Below are 15247 nucleotides of genomic sequence, written 5' to 3' on the forward strand. Positions count from 1 at the left end.
TGATTTCTTTAGGGAATCACATTCTGGACAGTTTGTATCTGAATCCATTATCCCACATTATGCCCACTGTGTTCTAAACTAATTTAACTACACTGTGTAGACTTTGACAAAAATATGCAACAGTTTAAAGCTCTGGATACAAGTGTGGTGACTAATCACACTGTATTGTTATAACAGAGTAGGAGAACTAATTTGTCTTGTCATATTGTGTTCTAAATGTAAATGAACCAGACTGTGTGGATTTTAACAACAACAAAAAAAAAACAGTTATCTAAAGCTCTGGATACAACTATGATAACCAACAACAAAAAAAGATTTGTATACATGTTTGATTTGTTTCAATTATATTATTTTAGAACAGTAGACTGTGTGGTGTTTGCTTTTGCTGAAATTTATTGCCAACGAGTTGCATACATTTAAAAAACAGAATCCAGCCCACACATGCATAAAACCTGACAGTGTTACTGTACAGTTTCATATTTACTGGATGGTTAATTGCCACAACCCGATTATTGCATTTATAAAATATCAATAGATTGTAGAATCAGTCAGTGGTCAAATAATGTGTTGTTGTTCCAATGGAGAGAGTAATTTTGCAGGCAGAAGCACTCTTCCTTATTGAGAAATAAATTAATGAGTTTTCTGATTTCAACTTAGACCTAGAACAATTCAATTGTTATATTTATTTTTTGTCATTTCTTAGAATTTCAACTGACAAAAATTAAGAGGCTGTGATTTACATAGAACATAGGGTACATGGGTCATTCTGATGCTCATTGGATTTACTTGATTAATCATTCCAATGTATCATTTGATTCTGTGTTAATAGTTAATATATATACACAGGCTCTAAGCCCTGATTTCTTTTCTGCCATTTTATTGTTATGAAAGTTGATGTAGAAACATGATCAGGTTAAAAACCAGTCAGTATTTGAACAACAAGTGACAACTGTAATTTGTTTATGAAAACAAACTTATAAATAACAAGCAACAGACCAAGTTTTTCAAGTCCACTGAAGTTGAAACTTAAACTTTACGTTCTTCACAAGTTCGAAGTAGTGGATCTTTTTCACTTTGGTTCTCATATCCATAAGGTTTGTCAGGGTTGTCACCGTAGACTATCTGAAAGGCTGTAAAAAAAAAGAAAAAAAAAAGATAGATCTGTTACAATGTTTTTTTGTTATCTGTTAATTTAGGATATTAGTGATGAATAAAGGTCAATAAATTAAAACCAGTAAAACAACTATAATTTCTTCCCTAAGATTGGTTGGTTTAAAACAAACAAACAATTACTTGTACGTGTTCATTACCTAACTTTTGTGTTTGAAAAATGTGGGCAGGTTATACACAAATTTACCTCCATTAAACTCTAATACCACACTCAACTATATTTCACTGAATCTCTGTCTGAACTAAGAAAAAAGTCTTTATAGCACATGTAATAAACATCATGAATACACAGTACTAATAAGAGCTACTTTTCGACTGGAAATAAAATGAAAGAATATACTTGAAAGTTTGAAAACCACTCAAGACTTCATAAAACAATCTTTTTTTTTCTACTCAAAATATTAATGCATACATTACTGTAATTCCCGAAGAAGTAAGTTTTATATGAGATAAAAATGTATACAATACTGTAATGAAAGTGACAGTAGTGCATTTGGTATCCATTTCATTAAAAAGTTTTCTACTGTTTTCAGTTTCAACCACAGAATTATTATGAAATATAAAATATAGAATATTTGAAATATAACTCTGTAAGATATAATGCTAAGCAGAGTGTATAGATATATACTGCAATGCTATTACACTAAAAAGATGGACAGTCTCTTGTGTTGTTTCAATACCAGTGTTGATATATTGTTGATCTGATATTGTGGAATTTTCAGCTAAAACAATTTCCCAAAAAAAGTAAATCAGATAGGCCCTCTATATAACATGAAGCTTGGCAAGATATACTGCAAAGTAATACTGAGTGCCTTCACAGAAAACTGAGTTTGTGCTACAAAATTGACTAAACACAATATTTATAATATACTAAAATAACTTTTATTCGTACAATACAAAATAACTGTGTGTGTGTGAAGTTATGTTTTTGGAATGATGGATAGTTGCTTTTATTGAAGAGGTGTATAGATCAGGCTGGTTACATTCTCTCAAGAATTAGTTCCAGGTTGACCACATAACTAAATATAATATTCCAGAATGACTGAGCTGAATATGTAACATAAAATTATCCAGAGTTCCTAGTGTTACCCATTTGATCGGTTATTCCCATTAAAAAGTAAAGGTTGTAATTTTGAAACATCTTGGTCGTAGCTGAATATTAACATAAAATACACAAAGTTCCTTGTGTTACTCATTTGATTGATTATTCATATTTAAAAGTAAAGGAGGCTGTAATCTTGAGACATTCTGATCTTAGCTGAATATGTAACATATAATTACCCAGAGTTCCCAGTGTTACCCATTTGATTGGTTATTCCTCTTTAAAAGTAAAGGAGGTTGTAATCTTGAGACATCCTGATCTCAGCTGAATATGTAACATATAATTACCCAGAGTTCCCAGTGTTACCCATTTGACTGGTTATTCCTCTTTAAAAGTAAAGGAGGTTGTAATCTTGAGACATCCTGATCTTAGCTGAATATGTAACATATAATTACCCAGGGTTCCTAGTGTTACCCATTTGATTGGTTATTCATATTTAAAAGTAAAGGAGGTTGTAATCTTGAGACATCCTGATCTTAGCTGAATATGTAACATACAATTATCCAGGGTTCCTAGTGTTACCCATTTGATTGGTTATTCATAGTTAAAAGTAAAGGAGGTTGTAATCTTGAGACATCCTGATCTTAGCTGAATATGTAACATATAATTACCCAGAGTTTCCAGTGTTACCCATTTGATTGGTTATTCATATTTAAAAGTAAAGGAGGTTGTAATCTTGAGACATCCTGATCTCAGCTGAATATGTAACATATAATTACCCAGAGTTCCCAGTGTTACCCATTTGACTGGTTATTCATATTTAAAAGTAAAGGAGGTTGTAATCTTGAGACATCCTGATCTCAGCTGAATATGTAACATATAATTACCCAGAGTTCCCAGTGTTACCCATTTGACTGGTTATTCATATTTAAAAGTAAAGGAGGTTGTAATCTTGAGACATCCTGATCTCAGCTGAATATGTAACATATAATTACCCAGAGTTCCAGTGTTACCCATTTGATTGGTTATTCATATTTAAAAGTAAAGGAGGTTGTAATCTTGAGACATCCTGATCTTAGCTGAATATGTAACATACAATTACCCAAGGTTCCTAGTGTTACCCATTTGATTGGTTATTCATATTTAAAAGTAAAGGAGGTTGTGTTCTTGAGACATCCTGATCTCAGCTGAATATGTAACATATAATTACCCAGAGTTTTCAGTGTTACCCATTTGATTGGTTATTCATATTTAAAAGTAAAGGAGGTTGTAATCTTGAGACATCCTGATCTCAGCTGAATATGTAACATATAATTACCCAGAGTTCCCAGTGTTACCCATTTGACTGGTTATTCATATATAAAAGTAAAGGAGGTTGTAATCTTGAGACATCCTGATCTCAGCTGAATATGTAACATATAATTACCCAGAGTTCCCAGTGTTACCCATTTGATTGGTTATTCATATTTAAAAGTAAAGGAGGTTGTAATCTTGAGACATCCTGATCTCAGCTGAATATGTAACATATAATTACCCAGAGTTCCCAGTGTTACCCATTTGACTGGTTATTCATATTTAAAAGTAAAGGAGGTTGTAATCTTGAGACATCCTGATCTCAGCTGAATATGTAACATATAATTACCCAGAGTTCCAGTGTTACCCATTTGATTGGTTATTCTCTTTAAAAGTAAAGGAGGTTGTAATCTTGAGACATCCTGATCTTAGCTGAATATGTAACTTATAATTACCCAGGGTTCCTAGTGTTACCCATTTGATTGGTTATTCATATTTAAAAGTAAAGGAGGTTGTAATCTTGAGACATCCTGATCTCAGCTGAATATGTAACATATAATTACCCAGAGTTCCCAGTGTTACCCATTTGACTGGTTATTCATATTTAAAAGTAAAGAAGGTTGTAATCTTGAGACATCCTGATCTTAGCTGAATATGTAACATATAATTACCCAGAGTTTCCAGTGTTACCCATTTGATTGGTTATTCATATTTAAAAGTAAAGGAGGTTGTAATCTTGAGACATCCTGATCTCAGCTGAATATGTAACATATAATTACCCAGAGTTCCCAGTGTTACCCATTTGACTGGTTATTCATATTTAAAAGTAAAGGAGGTTGTAATCTTGAGACATCCTGATCTTAGCTGAATATGTAACATATAATTACCCAGAGTTCCCAGTGTTACTCATTTGACTGGTTATTCATATTTAAAAGTAAAGGAGGTTGTAATATTGAGACATCCTGATCTCAGCTGAATATGTAATATATAATTACCCAGAGTTCCCAGTGTTACCCATTTGACTGGTTATTCACATTTAAAAGTAAAGGAGGTTGTAATCTTGAGACATCCTGATCTCAGCTGAATATGTAACATATAATTACCCAAAGTTCCAATGTTACCCATTTGATTGGTTATTCCTCTTTAAAAGTAAAGGAGGTTGTAATCTTGAGACATCCTGATCTCAGCTGAATATGTAACATATAATTACCCAGAGTTCCCAGTGTTACCCATTTGATTGGTTATTCATATTTAAAAGTAAAGGAGGTTGTAATCTTGAGACATCCTGATCTCAGCTGAATATGTAACATATAATTACCCAGAGTTCCCAGTGTTACCCATTTGATTGATTATTCATATTTAAAAGTAAAGGAGGTTGTAATCTTGAGACATCCTGATCTTAGCTGAATATGTAACATATAATTACCCAGTGTTACCCATTTGATTGGTTATTCATATTTAAAAGTAAAGGAGGTTGTAATCTTGAGACATCCTGATCTTAGCTGAATATACAAATTATATTACAATTACAAATTACAGTCTGTTTATACAAAATTATACTACTTTGTAATATTACTACAGACATTTTGTTTTGTATATGTTACAAACAAACTGAATTATTCTATAGTAGTAACTGTCTGATGTAAGTAGAGGATGAAAAGCCTGTTTATACAAATTTTACTACTTTGTAATATTACTACAGACAGATTTGTTTTGTATATGTTACAAACAAACCGAATTCTTGTATAGTAGTAACTGTCTGATGTAAGTAGAGGATGAAAAGTCTGTTTATACAAATTATACTACTTTGTAATATTACTACAGACATATTTGTTTTGTATATGTTACAAACAAAATGAATTATTCTATAGTAGTAACTGTCTGATGTAAGTAGAGGATGAAAAGTCTGTTTATACAAATTATACTACTTTGTAATATTACTACAGACATATTTGTTTTGTATATGTTACAAACAAAATGAATTATTCTATAGTAGTAACTGTCTGATGTAAGTAGAGGATGAAAAGTCTGTTTATACAAATTATACTACTTTATAATATTACTACAGACATATTTGTTTTGTATATGTTACAAACAAACTGAATTATTCTATAGTAGTAACTGTCTGATGTAAGTAGAGGATGAAAAGTCTGTTTATACAAATTATACTACTTTGTAATATTACTACAAATATTTTGTTTTGTATATGTTACAAACAAACTGAATTATTCTATAACTGTCTGATGTAAGTAGAGGATGAAAAGTCTGTGTATACAAATTATACTACTTTGTAATATTACTACAGACATATTTGTTTTGTATATGTAACAAACAAACTGAATTACTCTATAGTAGTAACTGTCTGATGTAAGTAGAGGATGAAAAGTCTGTTTATAGAAATTATACTACTTTGTAATATTACTACAGACATATTTGTTTTGTATATGTAACAAACAAACTGAATTATTCTATAGTAGTAACTGTCTGATGTAAGTAGAGGATGAAAAGTCTGTTTACACAAATTATACTACTTTGTAATATTACTACAGACATATTTGTTTTGTATATGTAACAAACAAACTGAATTATTCTATAGTAGTAACTGTCTGATGTAAGTAGAGGATGAAAAGTCTGTTTATACAAATTATACTACTTTGTAATATTACTACAGACATATTTGTTTTATATATGTAACAAACAAACCGAATTATTCTATAGTAGTAACTGTCTGATGTAAGTAGAGGATGAAAAGTCTGTTTATACAAATTATACTACTTTGTAATATTACTACAGACATATTTGTTTTGTATATGTTACAATCAAACTGAATTATTCTATAGTAGTTACTGTCTGATATAAGTAGATGATGAAAAGTCTGTTTATACAAATTATACTACTTTGTAATATTACTACAGACATATTTGTTTTGTATATGTTACAAACAAAATGAATTATTCTATAGTAGTAACTGTCTGATGTAAGTAGAGGATGAAAAGTCTGTTTATACAAATTATACTACTTTGTAATATTACTACAGACATATTTGTTTTATATATGTAACAAACAAACCGAATTATTCTATAGTAGTAACTGTCTGATGTAAGTAGAGGATGAAAAGTCTGTTTATACAAATTATACTACTTTGTAATATTACTACAGACATATTTGTTTTATATATGTTACAAACAAACTGAATTATTCTATTGTAGTAACTGTCTGATGTAAGTAGAGGATGAAAAGTCTGTTTATACAAATTATACTACTTTGTAATATTACTACAGACATTTTGTTTTGTATATGTTACAAACAAACTGAATTATTCTATAACTGTCTGATGCAAGTAGAGGATGAAAAGTCTGTGTATACAAATTATACTACTTTGTAATATTACTACAGACATATTTGTTTTGTATATGTAACAAACAAACTGAATTATTCTATAGTAGTAACTGTCTGATGTAAGTAGAGGATGAAAAGTCTGTTTATACAAATTATACTACTTTGTAATATTACTACAGACATATTTGTTTTGTATATGTAACAAACAAACTGAATTATTCTATAGTAGTAACTGTCTGATGTAAGTAGAGGATGAAAAGTCTGTTTATACAAATTATACTACTTTGTAATATTACTACAGACATATTTGTTTTATATATGTAACAAACAAACGGAATTATTCTATAGTAGTAACTGTCTGATGTAAGTAGAGGATGAAAAGTCTGTTTATACAAATTATACTACTTTGTAATATTACTACAGACATATTTGTTTTGTATATGTTACAAACAAACTGAATTATTCTATAACTGTCTGATGTAAGTAGAGGATGAAAAGTCTGTTTATAGAAATTATACTACTTTGTAATATTACTACAGACATATTTGTTTTGTATATGTAACAAACAAACTGAATTATTCTATAGTAGTAACTGTCTGATGTAAGTAGAGGATGAAAAGTCTGTTTATACAAATTATACTACTTTGTAATATTACTACAGACATATTTGTTTTGTATATGTAACAAACAAACTGAATTATTCTATAGTAGTAACTGTCTGATGTAAGTAGAGGATGAAAAGTCTGTTTATACAAATTATACTACTTTGTAATATTACTAGAGACATATTTGTTTTGTATATGTCACAAACAAACTGAATTATTCTATAGTAGTAACTGTCTGATGTAAGTAGAGGATGAAAAGTCTGTTTATACAAATTATACAACTTTGTAATATTACTACAGACATTTTGTTTTGTATATGTTACAAACAAACTGAATTATTCTATAACTGTCTGATGTAAGTAGAGGATGAAAAGTCTGTTTATACAAATTATACTACTTTGTAATATTACTACAGACATATTTGTTTTGTATATGTTACAAACAAACTGAATTATTCTATAGTAGTAACTGTCTGATGTAAGTAGAGGATGAAAAGTCTGTTTATACAAATTATACTACTTTGTAATATTACTACAGACATATATGTTTTATATATGTTACAAACAAACTGAATTATTCTATAGTAGTAACTGTCTGATGTAAGTAGAGGATGAAAAGTCTGTTTTTACAAATTATACTACTTTGTAATATTACTACAGACATATTTGTTTTATATATGTTACAAACAATCTGAATTATTCTATTGTAGTAACTGTCTGATGTAAGTAGAGGATGAAAAGTCTGTTTATACAAATTATACTACTTTGTAATATTACTACAAATATTTTGTTTTGTATATGTTACAAACAAACTGAATTATTCTATAGTAGTAACTGTCTGATGTAAGTAGAGGATGAGAAGTCTGTGTATACAAATTATACTACTTTGTAATATTACTAGAGACATATTTGTTTTGTATATGTCACAAACAAACTGAATTATTCTATAATAGTAACTGTCTGATGTAAGTAGAGGATGAAAAGTCTGTTTATACAAATTATACTACTTTGTAATATTACTACAGACATATTTGTTTTATATATGTAACAAACAAACTGAATTATTCTATAGTAGTAACTGTCTGATGTAAGTAGAGGATGAAAAGTCTGTTTATACAAATTATACTACTTTGTAATATTACTACAGACATATTTGTTTTGTATATGTTACAAACAAACTGAATTATTCTATAACTGTCTGATGTAAGTAGAGGATGAAAAGTCTGTTTATAGAAATTATACTACTTTGTAATATTACTACAGACATATTTGTTTTATATATGTTACAAACAAACTGAATTATTCTATAGTAGTAACTGTCTGATGTAAGTAGAGGATGAAAAGTCTGTTTATACAAATTATACTACTTTGTAATATTACTACAAATATTTTGTTTTGTATATGTAACAAACAAACTGAATTATTCTATAGTAGTAACTGTCTGATGTAAGTAGAGGATGAAAAGTCTGTTTACACAAATTATACTACTTTGTAATATTACTACAGACATATTTGTTTTGTATATGTAACAAACAAACTGAATTATTCTATAGTAGTAACTGTCTGATGTAAGTAGAGGATGAAAAGTCTGTTTATACAAATTATACTACTTTGTAATATTACTACAGACATATTTGTTTTATATATGTAACAAACAAACGGAATTATTCTATAGTAGTAACTGTCTGATGTAAGTAGAGGATGAAAAGTCTGTTTATACAAATTATACTACTTTGTAATATTACTACAGACATATTTGTTTTGTATATGTTACAAACAAACTGAATTATTCTATAGTAGTAACTGTCTGATGTAAGTAGAGGATGAAAAGTCTGTTTATACAAATTATACTACTTTGTAATATTACTACAGACATATTTGTTTTGTATATGTAACAAACAAACTGAATTATTCTATAGTAGTAACTGTCTGATGTAAGTAGAGGATGAAAAGTCTGTTTATACAAATTATACTACTTTGTAATATTACTACAGACATATTTGTTTTGTATATGTAACAAACAAACTGAATTATTCTATAGTAGTAACTGTCTGATGTAAGTAGAGGATGAAAAGTCTGTTTATACAAATTATACTACTTTGTAATATTACTACAAACATTTTGTTTTGTATATGTTACAAACAAACTGAATTATTCTATAAATGTCTGATGCAAGTAGAGGATGAAAAGTCTGTGTATACAAATTATACTACTTTGTAATATTACTACAGACATATTTGTTTTGTATATGTAACAAACAAACTGAATTATTCTATAGTAGTAACTGTCTGATGTAAGTAGAGGATGAAAAGTCTGTTTATACAAATTATACTACTTTGTAATATTACTACAGACATATTTGTTTTGTATATGTAACAAACAAACTGAATTATTCTATAGTAGTAACTGTCTGATGTAAGTAGAGGATGAAAAGTCTGTTTATACAAATTATACTACTTTGTAATATTACTACAGACATATTTGTTTTATATATGTAACAAACAAACCGAATTATTCTATAGTAGTAACTGTCTGATGTAAGTAGAGGATGAAAAGTCTGTTTATACAAATTATACTACTTTGTAATATTACTACAGACATATTTGTTTTGTATATGTTACAAACAAACTGAATTATTCTATAGTAGTAACTGTCTGATGTAAGTAGAGGATGAAAAGTCTGTTTATACAAATTATACTACTTTGTAATATTACTAGAGACATATTTGTTTTGTATATGTCACAAACAAACTGAATTATTCTATAGTAGTAACTGTCTGATGTAAGTAGAGGATGAAAAGTCTGTTTATACAAATTATACTACTTTGTAATATTACTACAGACATATTTGTTTTGTATATGTTACAAACAAACTGAATTATTCTATAACTGTCTGATGTAAGTAGAGGATGAAAAGTCTGTTTATACAAATTATACTACTTTGTAATATTACTACAGACATATTTGTTTTGTATATGTTACAAACAAACTGAATTATTCTATAGTAGTAACTGTCTGATGTAAGTAGAGGATGAAAAGTCTGTTTATACAAATTATACTACTTTGTAATATTACTACAGACATATTTGTTTTATATATGTTACAAACAAACTGAATTATTCTATAGTAGTAACTGTCTGATGTAAGTAGAGGATGAAAAGTCTGTTTTTACAAATTATACTACTTTGTAATATTACTACAGACATATTTGTTTTATATATGTTACAAACAAACTGAATTATTCTATAGTAGTAACTGTCTGATGTAAGTAGAGGATGAAAAGTCTGTTTATACAAATTATACTACTTTGTAATATTACTACAGACATATTTGTTTTGTATATGTTACAAACAAACTGAATTATTCTATAACTGTCTGATGTAAGTAGAGGATGAAAAGTCTGTTTATACAAATTATACTACTTTGTAATATTACTACAGACATATTTGTTTTATATATGTTACAAACAAACTGAATTATTCTATAGTAGTAACTGTCTGATGTAAGTAGAGGATGAAAAGTCTGTTTATACAAATTATACTACTTTGTAATATTACTACAGACATATTTGTTTTGTATATGTAACAAACAAACTGAATTATTCTATAGTAGTAACTGTCTGATGTAAGTAGAGGATGAAAAGTCTGTTTATACAAATTATACTACTTTGTAATATTACTACAGACATATTTGTTTTTATATATGTAACAAACAAACTGAATTATTCTATAGTAGTAACTGTCTGATGTAAGTAGAGGATGAAAAGTCTGTTTATACAAATTATACTACTTTGTAATATTACTACAGACATATTTGTTTTGTATATGTTACAAACAAACTGAATTATTCTATAGTAGTAACTGTCTGATGTAAGTAGAGGATGAAAAGTCTGTTTATACAAATTATACTACTTTGTAATATTACTACAGACATATTTGTTTTGTATATGTTACAAACAAACTGAATTATTCTATAGTAGTAACTGTCTGATGTAAGTAGAGGATGAAAAGTCTGTTTATACAAATTATACTACTTTGTAATATTACTACAGACATATTTGTTTTATATATGTTACAAACAAACTGAATTATTCTATAGTAGTAACTGTCTGATGTAAGTAGAGGATGAAAAGTCTGTTTATACAAATTATACTACTTTGTAATATTACTACAGACATATTTTGTTTTGTATATGTTACAAACAAACTGAATTATTCTATTGTAGTAACTGTCTGATGTAAGTAGAGGATGAAAAGTCTGTTTATACAAATTATACTACTTTGTAATATTACTACAGACATATTTGTTTTGTATATGTTACAAACAAACTGAATTATTCTATAGTAGTAACTGTCTGATGTAAGTAGAGGATGAAAAGTCTGTTTATACAAATTATACTACTTTGTAATATTACTACAGACATATTTGTTTTGTATATGTAACAAACAAACTGAATTATTCTATAGTAGTAACTGTCTGATGTAAGTAGAGGATGAAAAGTCTGTTTATACAAATTATACTACTTTGTAATATTACTACAGACATATTTGTTTTGTATATGTAACAAACAAACTGAATTATTCTATAGTAGTAACTGTCTGATGTAAGTAGAGGATGAAAAGTCTGTTTATACAAATTATACTACTTTGTAATATTACTACAGACATATTTGTTTTGTATATGTTACAAACAAACTGAATTATTCTATAGTAGTAACTGTCTGATGTAAGTAGAGGATGAAAAGTCTGTTTATACAAATTATACTACTTTGTAATATTACTACAGACATATTTGTTTTGTATATGTAACAAACAAACTGAATTATTCTATAGTAGTAACTGTCTGATGTAAGTAGAGGGATGAAAAGTCTGTTTATACAAATTATACTACTTTGTAATATTACTACAGACATATTTGTTTTGTATATGTTACAAACAAACTGAATTATTCTATAGTAGTAACTGTCTGATGTAAGTAGAGGATGAAAAGTCTGTTTATACAAATTATACTACTTTGTAATATTACTACAGACATATTTGTTTTATATATGTTACAAACAAACTGAATTATTCTATAGTAGTAACTGTCTGATGTAAGTAGAGGATGAAAAGTCTGTTTATACAAATTATACTACTTTGTAATATTACTACAGACATATTTGTTTTTTTATATATGTTACAAACAAACTGAATTATTCTATAGTAGTAACTGTCTGATGTAAGTAGAGGATGAAAAGTCTGTTTATACAAATTATACTACTTTGTAATATTACTACAGACATATTTGTTTTGTATATGTTACAAACAAACTGAATTATTCTATATAGTAACTGTCTGATGTAAGTAGAGGATGAAAAGTCTGTTTATACAAATTATACTACTTTGTAATATTACTACAGACATATTTGTTTTGTATATGTAACAAACAAACTGAATTATTCTATAGTAGTAACTGTCTGATGTAAGTAGAGGATGAAAAGTCTGTTTATACAAATTATACTACTTTGTAATATTACTACAGACATATTTGTTTTGTATATGTAACAAACAAACTGAATTATTCTATAGTAGTAACTGTCTGATGTAAGTAGAGGATGAAAAGTCTGTTTATACAAATTATACTACTTTGTAATATTACTACAGACATATTTGTTTTGTATATGTTACAAACAAACTGAATTATTCTATAGTAGTAACTGTCTGATGTAAGTAGAGGATGAAAAGTCTGTTTATACAAATTATACTACTTTGTAATATTACTACAGACATATTTGTTTTGTATATGTTACAAACAAACTGAATTATTCTATAGTAGTAACTGTCTGATGTAAGTAGAGGATGAAAAGTCTGTTTATACAAATTATACTACTTTGTAATATTACTACAGACATATTTGTTTTGTATATGTTACAAACAAACTGAATTATTCTATAGTAGTAACTGTCTGATGTAAGTAGAGGATGAAAAGTCTGTTTATACAAATTATACTACTTTGTAATATTACTACAGACATATTTGTTTTATATATGTTACAAACAAACTGAATTATTCTATAGTAGTAACTGTCTGATGTAAGTAGAGGATGAAAAGTCTGTTTATACAAATTATACTACTTTGTAATATTACTACAGACATATTTGTTTTGTATATGTTACAAACAAACTGAATTATTCTATAGTAGTAACTGTCTGATGTAAGTAGAGGATGAAAAGTCTGTTTATACAAATTATACTACTTTGTAATATTACTACAGACATATTTGTTTTGTATATGTTACAAACAAACTGAATTATTCTATAGTAGTAACTGTCTGATGTAAGTAGAGGATGAAAAGTCTGTTTATACAAATTATACTACTTTGTAATATTACTACAGACATATTTGTTTTGTATATGTAACAAACAAACTGAATTATTCTATAGTAGTAACTGTCTGATGTAAGTAGAGGATGAAAAGTCTGTTTATACAAATTATACTACTTTGTAATATTACTACAGACATATTTGTTTTGTATATGTTACAAACAAACTGAATTATTCTATAGTAGTAACTGTCTGATGTAAGTAGAGGATGAAAAGTCTGTTTATACAAATTATACTACTTTGTAATATTACTACAGACATATTTGTTTTGTATATGTTACAAACAAACTGAATTATTCTATAGTAGTAACTGTCTGATGTAAGTAGAGGATGAAAAGTCTGTTTATACAAATTATACTACTTTGTAATATTACTACAGACATATTTGTTTTGTATATGTTACAAACAAACTGAATTATTCTATAGTAGTAACTGTCTGATGTAAGTAGAGGATGAAAAGTCTGTTTATACAAATTATACTACTTTGTAATATTACTACAGACATATTTGTTTTGTATATGTAACAAACAAACTGAATTATTCTATAGTAGTAACTGTCTGATGTAAGTAGAGGATGAAAAGTCTGTTTATACAAATTATACTACTTTGTAATATTACTACAGACATATTTGTTTTGTATATGTTACAAACAAACTGAATTATTCTATAGTAGTAACTGTCTGATGTAAGTAGAGGATGAAAAGTCTGTTTATACAAATTATACTACTTTGTAATATTACTACAGACATATTTGTTTTGTATATGTTACAAACAAACTGAATTATTCTATAGTAGTAACTGTCTGATGTAAGTAGAGGATGAAAAGTCTGTTTATACAAATTATACTACTTTGTAATATTACTACAGACATATTTGTTTTGTATATGTAACAAACAAACTGAATTATTCTATAGTAGTAACTGTCTGATGTAAGTAGAGGATGAAAAGTCTGTTTATACAAATTATACTACTTTGTAATATTACTACAGACATATTTGTTTTGTATATGTAACAAACAAACTGAATTATTCTATAGTAGTAACTGTCTGATGTAAGTAGAGGATGAAAAGTCTGTTTATACAAATTATACTACTTTGTAATATTACTACAGACATATTTGTTTTGTATATGTTACAAACAAACTGAATTATTCTATAGTAGTAACTGTCTGATGTAAGTAGAGGATGAAAAGTCTGTTTATACAAATTATACTACTTTGTAATATTACTACAGACATATTTGTTTTGTATATGTAACAAACAAACTGAATTATTCTATAGTAGTAACTGTCTGATGTAAGTAGAGGATGAAAAGTCTGTTTATACAAATTATACTACTTTGTAATATTACTACAGACATATTTGTTTTGTATATGTTACAAACAAACTGAATTATTCTATAGTAGTAACTGTCTGATGTAAGTAGAGGATGAAAAGTCTG

The 15247-nt window shown here is 27.6% G+C and overlaps 1 long non-coding RNA gene across 2 annotated transcripts in view; it reads right to left on the reverse strand.

Moving 5' to 3' along the window:
• Window positions 1-373: 373 nt before the first annotated feature.
• LOC143237743 (uncharacterized) overlaps window positions 374-15247 on the reverse strand; it is a 42434-nt gene continuing 27560 nt past the window's right edge. For both annotated transcript variants that reach the window (XR_013020223.1, XR_013020228.1), the window contains exon 4: window positions 374-1130. This is a non-coding gene — a long non-coding RNA (uncharacterized LOC143237743). The remainder of the gene's footprint in view (window positions 1131-15247) is intronic.

The sequence above is a fragment of the Tachypleus tridentatus genome, chromosome 13 (genome assembly GCF_004210375.1).
Source record: "Tachypleus tridentatus isolate NWPU-2018 chromosome 13, ASM421037v1, whole genome shotgun sequence".
Lineage (NCBI taxonomy): Eukaryota > Metazoa > Arthropoda > Merostomata > Xiphosura > Limulidae > Tachypleus > Tachypleus tridentatus.